Below are 17,050 nucleotides of genomic sequence, written 5' to 3'. Positions count from 1 at the left end.
TGACCTGAAGACACAACCAGGTCCCTGAATGTGTGCAGGGGGACGCTATTGATTGAATCAAAATGGTGGCTTCACACAAAGCTGACTCAAGCGTTGCTGGTGATGCTATACAGACAAAAAATGGTTTTCAGTTTGTACATTGTTCAGGATTTTTCCATCCAAGGCTGGTTGAGAGTTTGTAGAACAATGGCTTTAGATCTTGCCCTCCCCTCGTTTGACTGTTGGTTCTTGTTGCCTATCTCTTCTGTTGTCATTTAACTGAACCTTTTTTGACTGCCGAAAGGGGTTCTGGTCCGACCGCTGGTTGGTGGAGACATTTTGACTATATCCTGGACCTGCCCGGCCTCGCCCAAAATGGCGACGGTATAAATGGGATTCGTAACTCCTTGTTGTGTACTGGTTGAACAACCTTGATATCACGAGATACGTATGCAGTTTTGAAGCACATGGCGGGCGGGGACGAGAATTGATTGAATAGTTCGACATCCTTATTGATATAAAGTTCTGATGTGTTATTGATTACTGTACTATTGTAAGTTCGAATTAACGTCACCCATGGTACTTGCCCGCAAATGTATATCTAGAAAATGTTATTGTAAGTGGCCCTGTCGTATTTCAATTACAAAATGTACGTCCACCGATTCCGCAGCTGTTAGACACCTTAGTTCTTGCAACCTAATGGCTCGCTCGTTACGTTCCTCTACAGTGTAAATGTTTCCTCATCATATACGATTCCAGTTTTCTCCGTGGCCGGCCCACGTGGTTATAGGCCCGTATTTGTATACTGACATTTTCACAATAAAGGTTTTTAAAACAAAACATGGTAGTAGTATTTACATTGGTAAAGTTTTTAATTTTAGTCACTGTTTTCGAATCAGTAAAAGGCAAGTGAAATAAAGCAGTCCAATTACATGACGGATAAAAGGTACAATACGCAGGAACGCAGTTAAGATAAATGGTCAAGGGCTGTTGTGTTTTTTACTCCTGCAACATAAAGTGATCGATAAGAATCTGATATTCAGGCGTATCGGCGACTAAGACAGCAGGCCGAGCATCTTTTGCTCAACGGCTCCGTCATGGGACGAAAAAATGCCCTTTTGCTAGAAAAAGGAATATATTTTACTTGCAGGACAGTTGTACATTTTCCGGGAAAGTACATTAGCCTGGAACATTATAACATATATGTTTAAGAAAAAATAATGTTCGAAAGCAATAAAAAGCGTAATTTTTAGGTGATATGACCAAGCCTTTCATCATTAGAATAACAAAAGTAAAATGAGCCAATGAAAAGTTTTATAAACAAGTCACATGACCTGTTATGCTTACGTTACGCGCCGCGCCCCGGATCGCTTCCGGGAAGCTGCGCTTCGCGCACCGGAGCACTTCCGGGTGCGCTAACGCGGCGTGTCATATAACGCATTACGCGAAAACGTAGGTCCAGAAGCGGTCGGAACACAACCCCTTTCAGTAGTCTAAAAAGTTCTGTTAAATGACAACAGAAGGGACAGGCAACAAGAACCATCAGTCAAAGAGGGGAGGGCAAGTTCTTCCCTACCGGGTCACGTTGGGGCGCTACCGGAACTGATCGAATTGGTAGTCTACAGTGTTTCTGGATGTTTCAGACTGAAGCTGGCGTCAGCATGAGAGCACCACCATCTCGTAGCTCAGTCGTGGCCATTCCATGAGCAATCATGGCAGCCGCTCCCCACCAGAAGCCTGCGGGAGTCGGGGGCCCCCAAGACTTTTGTAGAATCTTCAAGGCTCAGGGGACGCTTTCGAGAATGGGGCCCAAGCCCTAGCAGACAAGCGTCCGAGTTCCAAGGTGTCCCAGGGCCATTTTAGTGGATCACCCCAAATCTATAGAGCCGGCCGCCATTTTGAGAGTCTTGTGGCAGCCGCCTATCGCTGCATTGCAAGAGCGGGAGCAACTCAACTACATGGTGAGCGAGACGCTGTAGTCGCAAGAGCGGGCGGTAAACAGCTGAATGGCGGAAGAGGCTCAGTGTAGCAAAAGCGGGCGGAATGGCAACTGAAACGGTAAAGGGGCGCCCCACTACAGCGTGTCTTCAGGTCAAACGGATTGTGGGACAAGGTCCAGAATGGAAGAGTCATCAAAAGGCAAACAGTTCCGCCGGACCCCGGGAGCCGGCCGCCTATGTCGGGGGCGATCTTAGGCCACACCAGGGCAACACGACTTGGGGAGGGGGCAGGAGCCAAGTGCCCCCTCCCAGTCCGCGCCACCACACCGTATGTTGAAAATCTGAAGCCATCGTTCTACAAACTCTCAACCAGCCTTGGATGGAAAAATCTTGATGAATGTACAAACTGAAAACCAGTTTTTGTCTGCATAGCATCAGCAACAACGCTTGCTATCAGAGTTTATGAGTTTCATGCTCGATCGATTGAGCTAGCCGGATCAGGCAACAAAAAGTATAAAATAGTTATGTAAATAGTTATTTAATAAAATGTTTTACCCTGTTACTTTGCTGGTGTGTTGTATATATTTATAATATTTGGATAGAGTTTATCGTTATTTTGGGCGGGGTAGGTGGCGGAGCCGAGCTGTCTTGCAGCCCTCATGGTGTGGAGCTCAGTTCATCTCACTATTTTCGTATTTCTCATGAAGGGTTGTTCCTAATGTTTCTATTTTAGCGAGGTCAAAAAGAGATCCCATTAGTGGCCTACTGATTTTGCTCGATTACTTTTGTTTTTTTACACGATTTTTCACTATCTGCAAAGACTAAACAGAGTATTGCGACTTTGTGCTTGTTTGTAAATAGAGAATGAACCAAAGAGAATCAATTGTAAAACAGTAAATGCTTGGATAACAATCAATCAAATGGAGAGACAAGCAGGCACGACGGATTACAACGGGGGCAAAGGCCTGCGTTAACTACCCTTCACTATCTGCAAAGAGAGAGTACTACTAAGAGAAAAGAGGGGGGGCAGCGTTCAAAGCACATCAGCGTGCATAAACACGAAAAAGTTTTTACCTATCACGTACTTGACATTTGACAGCTTTTGATATTTGCTATTAAAAAACTATTGAAATTCACTGAAAAAACCATAGGTTTTAGCCCATATATAGTTAGGGATCAGCATTTACAAAACCTAAATTTACTCGCACAAAACCATAGAAATTCGCATATATAGTTAGATGCAATAACTATATATCGCGCACCCGCAACCCACTGCTGATGATGTCACATATTACATCATTCATGACATGGTCAGTGACATCACTGATGACATCACTGATGACATCTCAAATGACATCATTCATGACATGGTCAGTGACATCACTGATGACATCACTGATGATATTTCAAATGACATCACTTGTAAAATCACTGATAACATCTCATTTGTCATTACTGATCACATCACTGATGATATCATTCATGTGATAATACAATCAACCTCTTCAGACTCTAATATAACCTTAGATACAATCAGTGTAAACAGACTCTCACAGACTGTCACTCATCCATGGAGTTTCTCACACACCTAGTCAGTCATGCAAAGAATCAATCACACCTCCATTTCCTCAACTATACAGTTATACACACCTTACTTAATCAAACATATACTAACACATATTTACTCTCTTATACAATCCCTGATACAAGTTCACAATGATCCATACAGCCACTCACACATTCACTGGCTCTTATGCACAGTTATTTATATATGTCAACTCTTACATGTACTGTGTTTTACATATGTAGTTACTTTGACATGTAGCACTGAGATATCCATTCACTCACCAATACACTCATGCACACAGTCAACCGCCCATACAGCTGTTTTCACATGCACTTTTGAACCCATACATCTACTGAATCATCGAAAAGTTACTCACACACATACTCACACGTGGAAATAAACTATTGAACATCCATTTATTTGAATATAGAGTTATACACACACTTCCACCTTACTTCTATTGAAAATTACACATATTTATTCTCTTAAACAATCACTTATAGAAACACATACTTATTTAAACAGGAACTCTTTCAATCTCTTACTCTCACATATAGTCACTTATATACATCAATATTCACATATACTAGATTAAAACATATGTCGTTACTTATAAAGACACTAGTGAGACAGTCATTCACTCACTAACAAACACATATACACACTCATCCACCCATACACTCCTGCACATATGCTGTCTTCAAAACACATACAAACAGAGAGTCAGTCACTCATGCATCTATGTGCTAAGTAATACCCCCACCAAACCATATAGACACTCATACTGATACTAAGAGAAACATCTAATAACCCATATACATACGCATGTAGCTACTTACCAACACATGTAGCCACTTATACACAAAGTGAAACACTAATATATATATTTAAATATTTAAACATTATTCACTAATATTTATTTTTCAGTTAGATACACATTCACTGGATGGTGTCATCAGTGATGTCATGAGTGATGTCACTGACCATGTCATGAGTGATGTAATATGTGACGTCATCAGCAGTGCATTGCACGCGCAAGTTATAGTGAGTCCAACTAACTATAACGTGGAATTTCATTGGTTTTATGTCAGTAAAATTTCCAGCTAACTATAACATGTGTCAAACCTATGGTTTTTTCAGTGAATATATATATATATATATATATATATATATATATATATATATATATATATATATATATATATATATATATATATATATATATATATATATATATATAGCATTTCTATGGCAAAATGAAACCCCTCATTTTGTTCCTTTGCAAATTAAATTTTAAATGTTAACACTTTATTCCAATCAAGATGACTTCAGGTGTGCCATACTTTTGTCATAAGTAAGACTGTTAGCGCTCTAGTTGTTCTTTAGAACACTCTGGGACATTCTGTCACTGGGCTATAGTTGGGCTACATCTGGCTGATATTTGGGCTACATTTGTTTTTTTGTCTCTGGTGGCCATCTTTGGGCTACATTGGGCTATATTGGGCTACATTTGGGCTCTAACATATATATAGCCCAATGTAGCCCAATATATATTTTTCAAAGTTCATTTTCGTAAAAACCACTGGAGCATATATCTTGAGACATAGCAAAGGCACATTGGGCTACCAGTCCCTACAATTTTGCCAAGTTTTGTGGAAATCCATTCAGCCGTTCGAGCTAAAAGTGAGTCCAACCGCCCTATGGAAATTCCGTCTGTCAACGCCAAAGTTATTCAACATAGAATTTTCAGAAATCCCTATTCAAAAAAATCCTAACTATATATACCTACTGGCGACCGCCAGTAGGTAATATATATATATATGTATATATATATATATATATATATTACACCAAATTTGGCAAAAGGTAGCCCTTGAATTAGAACTAACCCTTTTCAGGTCTTGCTAGCGAACGCACTGCATGCGCTGTGACTTGGTTAAATATGGGTTAATGCAATTTAAGACTGTCTCCATGAATCTACAAATACCTTTTTAATTTATACTGATCTTACAAGGGCAGTTTTAGTCGTTATGTAGCTGTGTGCTGTAAACAATACATGTTGGTGTTATCCAAATGAAATGTTAAGCGAAATTTAATGAACGCTACACTATTTAACAAATGCCTTATTGAAGCATCGATTTGGCCATGCTGTGTTTGACTGCTGCGTGTACAGGTTGCATTCGTCTGAGATGCATGTGCTAAATTCTGTTTGTGACAACAAATGCATGTGTGTATTTTTAAAATAGAAAACCAACTTGTGTCAGAGAAGAATGTCCTGGCCCTACATCCAAATCCAGCTACAGATAGTCTACCACACCTCGCAGACAACTCTCACCAATAAACAATTAGCAAAATCCCAACCCCCACCCAGCACTATCATAAATTCCTCCACCCATCAGTCCCTAAACAAGCAACAGCCAAACTTCTGTAATGTTTCTCACACCCCGGGGTCTGTGTTTTTTTTCTTTTTGACACCGGCCCACCCAGGCTCTTCCTCCTCCTTTCCCCCATTCCTAAGGTTCAGCTGCGACCCTTCGGGCTCAAACTCAAGCTGTGCAGGAAGATTAACCGTTTCAGAGGTTTACTTTTTCTGCACCAACTCAGAGTCTGCTTTAGTAGAAGCTGCACCTTCTCAGGGCAGTGTTACACATCTAAGTTAATGCTAGCACCTTAGCCAATCTAGCGCCTAGCGCTCATTTTATACATGGATCTACATGTTTCTGAAGTGACTGAAATGTTTTCGTGTAAAGAATGGATGTTGAGATTATATACTGTATGCTCCTGCCCCATGCAAAAGGAAACACGGTGAGCTGGGTGAGAGGGGGTTGAGGGGTGTCTTTCAGGTCTGGGGTGTACTATCGCACACAATCTTGGTTCCAAGACTCGAATAGCACAGGGAAATGTAATGTAATGTAATGATGTCTTGTAAAGCACCTGAATCACCCCACATGGGGTATCTCCACACTGTAGACCGCTGGGGAACCCTTCCTGGCTTTCCCTGTGAGATGGTCCCTACTGGGTATCTCCAAGGTGAAACCAGGCATCCCCGGCGTATGTGGGGGACCGTTGTGGAGATGAGGCAAGCTAATGCCCGAAGTTGCCGAGTGTGATCCCTGGTTAGAGTAGGCACCGAGGCAAGAATTATCAAGTCCGCTGACCCTGGTCCACGACCCTGCAACGCCGAGAATTGAACCCTGGTCCCGGGCTGTCCTCTGCTTCCGGGTCTGCCGTCTCTAACCAGTGAGCCACACCACTCCACACCACAGCAATAGCTTTGCATAAAGCCTGTCATGCAGCATGCTGTGATTTCTAGGCGTTATAAATGACAGTTGTATGTCTTCCAACCCTTCAGTGTTCCGCTTCCCTTACAAACAAGCATTTGCAATGCCATAGGTCTCGCATTTGCAACATTTTAAGCTATTGGCATTGTAAATGACAATGCCTTTCATTTATCTGTTTTTAAAAATCATCACATAGATAAAAGGTTTGTCATTTACATTGCCAGTAGCTCAAAGTCTCGTTTTAAAATGGTGTGAATCCATTTAGTAGTTCCTGAGATATTAAAAAATAAAAAGTTTCAATATCTAGGGCAGCGGTGGATTCTTGAACAATCCCGAGCATGAGCTTCACTTCAAACCAGGAAGTGTTGGCAGCCATCTTGTGCTCGGACCCAGGGAGTAAGAAAAGATGAGCAAAAAGATTTAAAAAAACAGTAAAAGGGGGCAGGGTAAAAACACCCGGACCCCCCAGGCCTGGTGGTCAGGGGAGTCCCAGGTCCCAAAAAATCATTTTTCTAAAAAATATGTGGGCGAGGGTGTGCCGGGGGCCAAACCTGGCTGAAAATGTAAAAAAGCAGGTGGGCCCAGTCCCGGGGTCATTTATTTATGTATTGTGGACCCCGCAGCCCTTGGGGCCACCACCCCTGGGTCTATGCAGATTATACCCGGCCCTCCCACTCCCCGATGACTGCAACCCCCCGGGGCTTCCTTTGTAATGTGTGGGGGGCCTCCAAGGCCCCCCAAACCCTGGGGACCGCCTTTACGGCTTTTCTAGAATATTCACAGGGGACATGGCCCCCCTGCGGCCCCAGAGACCTCCACCCCGTGGCTATGCTTTTTACACTATGCGGGAGGGCATTCATCCCTCAAGCAGCGCCGGGGACTGCCACCCCCTGGGGCTTCCTTTTTAATGTGTGGGGGGCCTCTAGGACCCCCCAAGCCACCGGGTCCACCAACCCCGGGATTTTTCAAAAATATTCACAGGACACACTGCCCCGGAGCAGCCCCGGGGACTGACAACCCTGGGGATTTTTTTTTCAAAATTAAAATAAACCGGTGTGGGGGCTTGAGCCCCCCTACATGCCATGGGGACCGCCACCTACCCGGGGCACTAATAATGCAAATGCGGGATCCGTTACAGACCATCGAGACATGGGGACCACCACCTCCCTGGGGCTTTGCACTCATAGGGAGGGGGGCTCACGGCCCCCCTCCTGGAGCCCTTGGTAGCCCTTGGGACCGGCACCCCCCAGGGCTTGCTCCTGCAGTGTCCTGGTGTGCCACCCCCTTGACCCTGTTGTTTGCTATGACAGGGCTGGAGCATGGCGGTCCCCCTCCCAACTAAAAAATAATAAATAAACAGGGTGGCCAGGTCCCAGAGGATGGGGTCCCAAGGGCCATAATTGGCCTCTTGATGGGGGGCCACGTGGCCACCTCCATTTGTTTAAAAAAATGTTCAGGCCCTGTGGGATGGGCTCCCCAGGGCCCTAGAAAAAAGAAAAAGAAGGGGGGCCACACAGCCCCCTTCTAAAAAAAAAAAAGCCGGCCTTGCGCCGGAGGCCATGCCACCTCCCAGTAACACTCTGCAAACGCACCCTGTGGCGTGTCTTAAGGTGGGGAATTTCACTCGTACAAAACCAGAGAATTCTGCTATTATAGTTAGTGCAGCTCACTATAACTCGTAACCCCGCAATGCACTGCTGATGACGTCACATATTACATCCTTCATGACATGGTCAGTCACATCACTGATGACATCTCAAATGACATCACTGATAACATCATCCAGTGACTGTGTGCTTCCGTAAAGTTTAGATATGTTTTATATATATATATATAACTTAGACACAACAACATAAAACTAAGCACAATAATAATACGTAAACTGAAGAGGGCAAAAATAGCCCATAAGATTGCAGAAACCCAAGAAACAAGGGAAAAGTGTAAAGACCTATTCAAAAAGCGCAAACATCTGCTATGGTCTCCTAAACAAAATTAAATAGAGACAGACTGGATAACAATACACAATCTCTCAAAACCTTACAAACAGCATCAGCTTTGGCAATTTATAGCCAGCCTGGAGAAAGGTAAAGTAGACAGTCACCACTCTGTACACGCAGATGCATGGCTGAGACAAGTCTCTACAATTTATATTGAAAAGGAAGGCTCCATTGAGGAATGAAGCTCCAGGGTTCTCCCCTTGGCTAGCGCAAATACAGACGAGGACGTCTCAGTGGAATTTAAGGGCAAAGAACAAGACTGTACCGCCGTCGAAAAAGTAATAAAAAAGAGAAGAAAAGATGGGGCACCCGGGCCCAATAGTCTTCCACGAGCTATCTTTGGAGGAGATCCAGTATATTGGGGAAAAATCCTATCCAATCTGTTTATCGAATGTCGATTGGAAGAAAAGGTGCTGGAATAATGGCGAGGGTCATTTTTTTGTTGAATTTTCAAGAGAGGAGACAACACAGAGCAACGAAATTATAGACTAATCGCCCTCTTGGACATTGAAGGAAAAACCTTATGGAATGAATTAAATAGATGGATTAAAGAGAACGAAATCCCCCCCCACAAGACTAGATTTTGTAATGGCTGCTCTACAACTGACAACATCGTTGCCATGTCGTATCTAAACCAGCAAGCAAACAGTAAAAATATTAAACCAGTCTTTGCATGCTTCGTAGACTACTCAGCTGCCTTTGATGGGGTGCCTCGACACAAGCTTTGGGCCAAATTGCGTAACTGGCATATCCCAGCAGGTCTTCATCAGCAGTGGGTTGCGGGTGCGCGATATATAGTTATTGCATCTAACTATATATGCGAATTTCTATGGTTTTGTGCGAGTAAATTAAGGTTTTGTAAATGCTAATCCCTAACTATATATGGGCTAAAACCTATGGTTTTTTCAGTGAATATATATATATATATTCAATGAAAAAACCATAGGTTATAGACCATATATAGGTATGAATTAGCATTTACAAAACCTTGAAAATTCACTGAAAAAACCATAGGTTATAGACCATATATAGTTAGGAATTAGCATTTACAAAACCTTATTTTACTCACACAAAACCATTGAAATTCGCATATATAGTTAGTTGCACTAACTATATATCGCGCACCCGCAATCCACGGCTGATCATGTCACATATTACATCATTCATGACATGGTCAGTGACATCACTGATGACATCACTGATGACATGTCAAATGACATCACTGATGACATCACTGATGACATCTCAAATGACATCACTGATGACATCTCAAATGACATCACTGATGATATCTCATTTGACATTACTGATCACATCACTGATGACATAATTCATGTGATAATACGATGAACCTCTTCAGACTCTAATATAACCTTAGATACACTCAGTGTAAACAGACACTCACAGACTGTCACTCATCCATGGAGTTACTCACACACCTAGTCAGTCATGCAAAGAATCAATCACACCTCCATTTCCTCAACTATACAGTTATACACACCTTACTTCTTCAAACATATACTAACACATATTTACTCTCTTATACAATCCCTGATACAAGTTCACAATGATCCATACAGCCACTCACACATTCACTGGCTCTTATGCACAGTTATTTATATATGTCAACTCTCACATGTACTGTGTTTTACATATGTACTTACTTTGACATGTAGCACCGAGATATCCATTCACTCACCAATACACTCATGCACACAGTCAACCGCCCATACAGCTGTTTCCACATGCACTTTTGAACCCATACATCTAGTGAATCAACTGCTCACACATCTATGCACAGAGTCATACACCTCCCAGCCACCCACACACACACTCAGTCTCCCATACAAATACTTGGGCAACCAATCAATAACCCATATAGTTACTCATATAGCTACTGATGAACATATGCAGCAGTTTACAGAACAACAGACATAATGATGCACAAATTAAGACAGTTTAGTCACTAACCCATGCACTCAGTGAGACACATTTAATCACTCACTCATACAGTCAGTCATGCACCTACTAAATCCTTCATCCAGACACTTATACATCCACTCATTCTTCAATATGTAAGACATATTTTAACTTTACAGAAACATACAGTCACTGGATGTTGTCATCAGTGATGTCATCAGTGATGTCATTTGAGATGTCATCAGTGATGTCATCAGTGATGTCATTGACCATGTCATGAATGATGTAATATGGGACATGATCAGTAGTGGATTGCAGGTGCGCGATATATAGTTAGTGCAACTAACTATATATGCGAATTTCAATGGTTTTGTGTGAGTAAAATAAGGTTTTGTAAATGCTAATTCCTAACTATATATGGTCTATAACCTATGGTTTTTTCAGTGAATTTCAATGTTTTTTTAATAGCAAATATCAGAAGCTGTAAAATGTATTCTTCTTTTAAAGGAAAAATATATTTTATATGTATTTAATATAATTTTTTATGAATATAAATTTTTCGAGGGAACAAATTTATCAACTATCATGCTGAATAAGAGTGTGGGGAAAAAAAACAAAGAGGAGGACTAAGAGGAAAGAACAATCAGTTCAAAAATACAATTGCTTTAAAACATGGAGTGATTTTCCACACATTTACAAAAATAACCCATATTATAACGTACAAAATATCTACAGAGGAGACGGTGTACATTGAATTTTAGACTCTTCATTCGTACCTACATGTTGGTACTTACATCACCCACACAACACAACAGCTCTATTCAGAGCTACCCTACCTCAAAGCACTCCAAAATATTATTTTACTATTTCCCTTGGTTTTCCCCTTGATACGCTTTCCGGAACGCTACCCGGTGCGCGGACCGGGCACTAACCGTGCGAAAATTTGAAAAAAAAAATGTTGTTTTTTTTTTACATATATGGGCCTCCTCAGCCACCCTCAGAAAACCTAGGGGGTCAGGATATGTCTCCCGTGCCCCCTCATACCCATTCCTAACATTGTTTATCCTCCATCTTGTGACTAAATTAGTCCGAAACACAAGATGGCGGACTCCCGTTACGCTACCGGTGAGCTACCCGGTTCGCGTACCGGGTAGCGCTTTCACCGCAAAAAATTGAAAAAAAAAATATTTTATTTTTTTGCCCCGCGGGGCCCTTTAATAGCCCCCACATCAATCCTAGGGGGTCAGGAGGGGTATACCTTGCCCCTTTCATTCATTTCCCCCTTCGTTTATTTCAACCTCTTGTCTCTCGATCCTACCGAGAGACAAGATGGCGGCCGCTCCGGACTGTTTAGAATGTTGAGAGTCACTGGAGAGCCAATCCGCTTCTCCTCACCAAGTTCCGTTACGCGCCTGGTACGCGAACCGGGGCGCTAACCGGGACGCTGTCACAGATATACATATTTTTTTGAACGTTCATTTCTCAAAATCCAATGGAGCACATATTTTGAGTCCTAGCAAAGGCACATCGGGCAAACAGTCTCCACAATTTTGCCAAGTTTCATAGAAATCCATTCGGTCGTTCGAGCTAAAAGTGAGTCCAACCGCCCTATGGAAAACTCAATGTTAAAAACATGTTTTGGGACCCCACTTTTTTCTCAGCCCCCGCTTGACGAAACCCCCCCAAACTTTCAGGGTACGCCATTTTCCTGAAAATTTCAGCCAATTCCGTCCATCAACGCCAAAGTTATTCAACATAGAATTTTCAGAAATCCGTATTCAAAAAATTCCTAACTATATATACCTACTGGCGACCGCCAGTAGGTACTATATATATATATGAATATATATATATATATATATATATATGTATATATATATATATATATATATATATATAGCATTTCTATGGCAAAATGAAACCCCTCATTTTGTTCCTTTGCAAATTAAATTTTAAATGTTAACACTTTATTCCAATCAAGATGACTTCAGGTGTGCCATACTTTTGTCATAAGTAAGACTGTTAGCGCTCTAGTTGTTCTTTAGGACACTCTGGGACATTCTGTCACTGGGCTATAGTTGGGCTACATCTGGCTGATATTTGGGCTACATTTGTTTTTTTGTCTCTGGTTGCCATCTTTGGGATACATTGGGCTATATTGGGCTACATTTGGGCTCTAACATATATATAGCCCAATGTAGCCCAATATATATTTTTCAAAGTTCATTTTCATAAAAACCACTGGAGCATATATCTTGAGACATAGCAAAGGCACATCGGGCTACCAGTCCCTACAATTTTGCCAAGTTTTGTGGAAATCCATTCAGCCGTTCGAGCTAAAAGTGAGTCCAACCGCCCTATGGAAAACTCAATGTTAAAAACACGTTTTGGGACCTCCCTTTTTTCTCGGCCCCCACTTGACGAAACCCCCCCAAACTTTCAGGGGACGCTCAGAAACAAAATGTGCAATTTTCCTGAACATTTCAGCCAATACTGTCTGTCAACGCCAAAGTTATTCAACATAGAATTTTCAGAAATCCCTATTCAAAAAAATCCTAACTATATATACCTACTGGCGACCGCCAGTAGGTAATATATATATATATATGTATATATATATATATATATATATATATATATATATATATATATATATATATATATATATATATATATATATATATATATATATATATATATATATATATATATATTCACTGAAAAAACCATTGGTTATAGACCATATATAGTTAGGGATTAGCATTTACAAAACCTTAATTTACTCGCACAAAACCATAGAAATTCGCATATATAGTTAGTTGCAATAACTATATATCGCGCACACGCAATCCACTGCTGATGATGTCACATATTACATCATTCATGACATGGTCAGTGACATCACTGATGACATCACTGATGACATCTCAAATGACATCACTGATGACATCTCAAATGACATCACTGATGACATCACTGATGACATCTCAAATGACATCACTGATGAAATCACTGATATCATCTCATTTGACATTACTGATCACATCACATCACTGATGATATCATTCATGTGATAATACGATGAACCTCTTCAGACTCTAATATAACCTTAGATACAATCAGTGTAAACAGACACTCACAGACTGTCACTCATCCATGGAGTTACTCACACACCTAGTCAGTCATGCAAAGAATCAATCACACCTCCATTTCCTCAACTATACAGTTATACACACCTTACTTAATCAAACATATACTAACACATATTTACTCTCTTATACAATCACTGATACAAGTTCACAATGATCCATACAGCCACTCACACATTCACTGGCTCTTATGCACATTTATTTATATATGTCAACTCTTACATGGACTGTGTTTTACATATGTACTTACTTTGACATGTATCACTGAGAAATCCAATCACTCACAAATACACTCATGCAGACAGTCAACCGCCCATACAGCTGTTTCCACATGCACTTTTGAACCCATACATCTAGTGAATCAACTGCTCACACATCTATGCACAGAGTCACATACCTCCCAGCCACCCCCACACACACACTCACTCTCCCATACAAATATTTGGGCAACCAATCAATAACCCATATAGTTACTCATATAGCTACTGATCAACACATGCAGCAGTTTACAGAACTACAGAAATAATGATGCACAAATTAAGACAGTTTAGTTACTAACCCATGCACTCAGTGAGACACATTTAATCATTTTCTCATACAGTCAGTCATGCACCTACTAAATCCTTCATCCAAACACTTATACATCCACTCATTATTCAATATGTAAGACATATTTTAACTTTACAGAAACATACAGTCACTGGATGTTGTCATCAGTGATGTCATCAGTGATGTCATTTGAGATGTCATCAGTGATGTCATTTGAGATGTCATCAGTGATGTCATCAGTGATGTCACTGACCATGTCATGAATGATGTAATATGTGACATCATCAGCAGTGGATTGCGGGTGCGCGATATATAGTTATTGCAACTAACTATATATGCGAATTTCTATGGTTTTGTGCGAGTAAATTAAGGTTTTGTAAATGCTAATCCCTAACTATATACGGTCTATAACCAATGATTTTTTCAGTGAATTTTCATGGTTTTGTAAATGCAAATTCCTAACTATATATGGTCTATAACCTATGGTTTTTTCAGTGAATTTCATTCTTTTTTTAAAAGCTAATATCTATAGCTGTAAAATATATTCTTTATTACGTGACGTATCACGTAGCCACGTGAGACGCCTCATGACGCGTCGCATAAACGTGACGTATCGTCTCCGCAGCGCAAACAAAACCCGTAACGTAAGCGCGCCAGAGCACGCTTACAGATATATATATATAACCTTAATTAGACAAAATCCACACGTGCACATATCTTGAGGCCTTGCAAAGGCACATCAAACAAACAGTCCCTACAATTTTGCCAAGTTTGGTGGAAATCTATTCCTTTAAATTTTATTTTTACTGTTTCTCTTGGTTTTCCCCTTGTTACACTTACCGGAATGCTACCAGGTATGCAAACCGGACGCTCCAAAAACACAAGATGTCGGACTCCCGTTACGCTGCCGGTTAGCTGCCCGGTTGGCGTACCGGGAAGCGCCTCTACCGCGAAAAATCGCAATTTTCTTTTTTTTTCTTTTGCCCCGCGGGGCACTTTAATATCCCCCTCATCAATCCTAGGGGGTCAGGAGGGGTCTACCTTGCCCCCTTTCCTTCATTTCCCCCTTCGTTTTTTACCATCTCTTGTCTCTCGATCCTACCGAGAGACAAGATGGCGGCAGCTCCGGACTGTTTACAATGTTGACAGCCAATCAGCTTCTCCTCAGACTCCCGTTACGCTGCCGGTTAGCTGCCCAGTTAGCTGCCCGGTTTGTGTACCGGGACGCGCCTCTACGGCGAAAAATCACAATTTTTTTTTAATTTTTTTTTTCCCGCGGACCACTTTAATATCCCCCTCATCAATCCTAGGGGGTCAGGAGGGGTCTACCTTGCCCATTTTCCTTCATTTCCCCCTTAGTTTTTCACCACCTCTTGTCTCACGATCCTACCGAGAGACAATATGGCGGCCGCTCCGGACTGTTTAGAATGTTGACAGACACCGGACAGCCAATCAGCTTCGCTTTGCAAAGCTCCGTTACGCGAATAGTACGCGAACTAGTCCGCTATCCAGGACGCTGTCACAGATATATCTGTTTTTTAAAACGTTAATTTCTCAAAATCCACTGGAGCACATATATTGAGACCCAGCAAAGGCACATCGGGCTAACAGTCCCTACAATTTTGCCAAGTTTCGTGTAAATCCATTCAGCCGTTGGAGCTAAAAGTGAGGCCAAACGCCCTATGGAAAAATGAATGGGAAAAACGCGTTTTGGGACCCCCCTTTTTTCTCGGCCCCCCCTTGACGAAACCCCCCCAAATTTTCAGGGGCTGATCAGAAACATAATGTGCCATTTTCCTGAAATTTCAGCCGATTCCGTGCACAAACGCCAAAGTTATTAGACATAGAATTTTCAAAAGTTCCATAGAGAAAAAATCCTAACTATATATACCTACTGGCGACCGCCAGTAGGTAATACTTTGGTGCCGGTTGAAGAATCTTTGCGAAATTCTCAAAACTAGTGGCCCGCTCTGGTCTGCTCCTTTGTTGAAAGTTTTGGGGGGATTCACCAAGCGGGGCAGAGAAAAAAGGGGGTCCCAAAACATGTTTTCCCCATGTTATTTTCCATTGGAAACTTTAGACACAGCTATTTCCTGAACTGCTGAACGGAATTACACCACATTTGGCAAAAGGTAGCCCTTGAATTAGAACTAACCCTTTTCAGGTCTTGCTAACAAACGCAACGCATGCGCTGCTTCGCTTGCGTGACTCTATTTCTGCCGCTTTCTGTCCTGAAGGGAGACAGGAGGCGGCACGCGCGGACAGGAGCCTCTCTGGAAAAGATTAAATAAAGCACCGCCGTACGCGTGCACATCTCCTGTCCCCGGAGGCTGACAGCGTGCGCAATGCAGCTTTCAGTTTCCCCCCCGCGTCGGCTCCACAGAGCCAGCTTCAGCTGTCAGGAGGAGGAAGAGGGCTCGCTCCCCCACTCTGCGGTGCTTTATTTAATCTTTTCCAGAGAGGCTCCTTTATTGCTTCTCATGTTGTAGTTCTGCTGCCTGGCTCAGAACTCCGAAGGTGTGGCCTCTTTTTGTTTGGATGCTTGAACTTCACATACAGTCTGCAACCTGTAGTCGCTTTGTCGGCTGATGCTTTGTTTTCATGTAAGTCACGCCTCGTTTTAATTCACTATTTAGGCCAATACATACACACTTTGTGCATCAGATCT

The sequence above is a fragment of the Lissotriton vulgaris genome, chromosome 3_1 (assembly GCF_964263255.1).
Source record: "Lissotriton vulgaris chromosome 3_1, aLisVul1.2, whole genome shotgun sequence".
In the NCBI taxonomy this organism is placed as follows: Eukaryota; Metazoa; Chordata; class Amphibia; order Caudata; family Salamandridae; genus Lissotriton; species Lissotriton vulgaris.
This window is presented reverse-complemented; position numbering follows the sequence as displayed.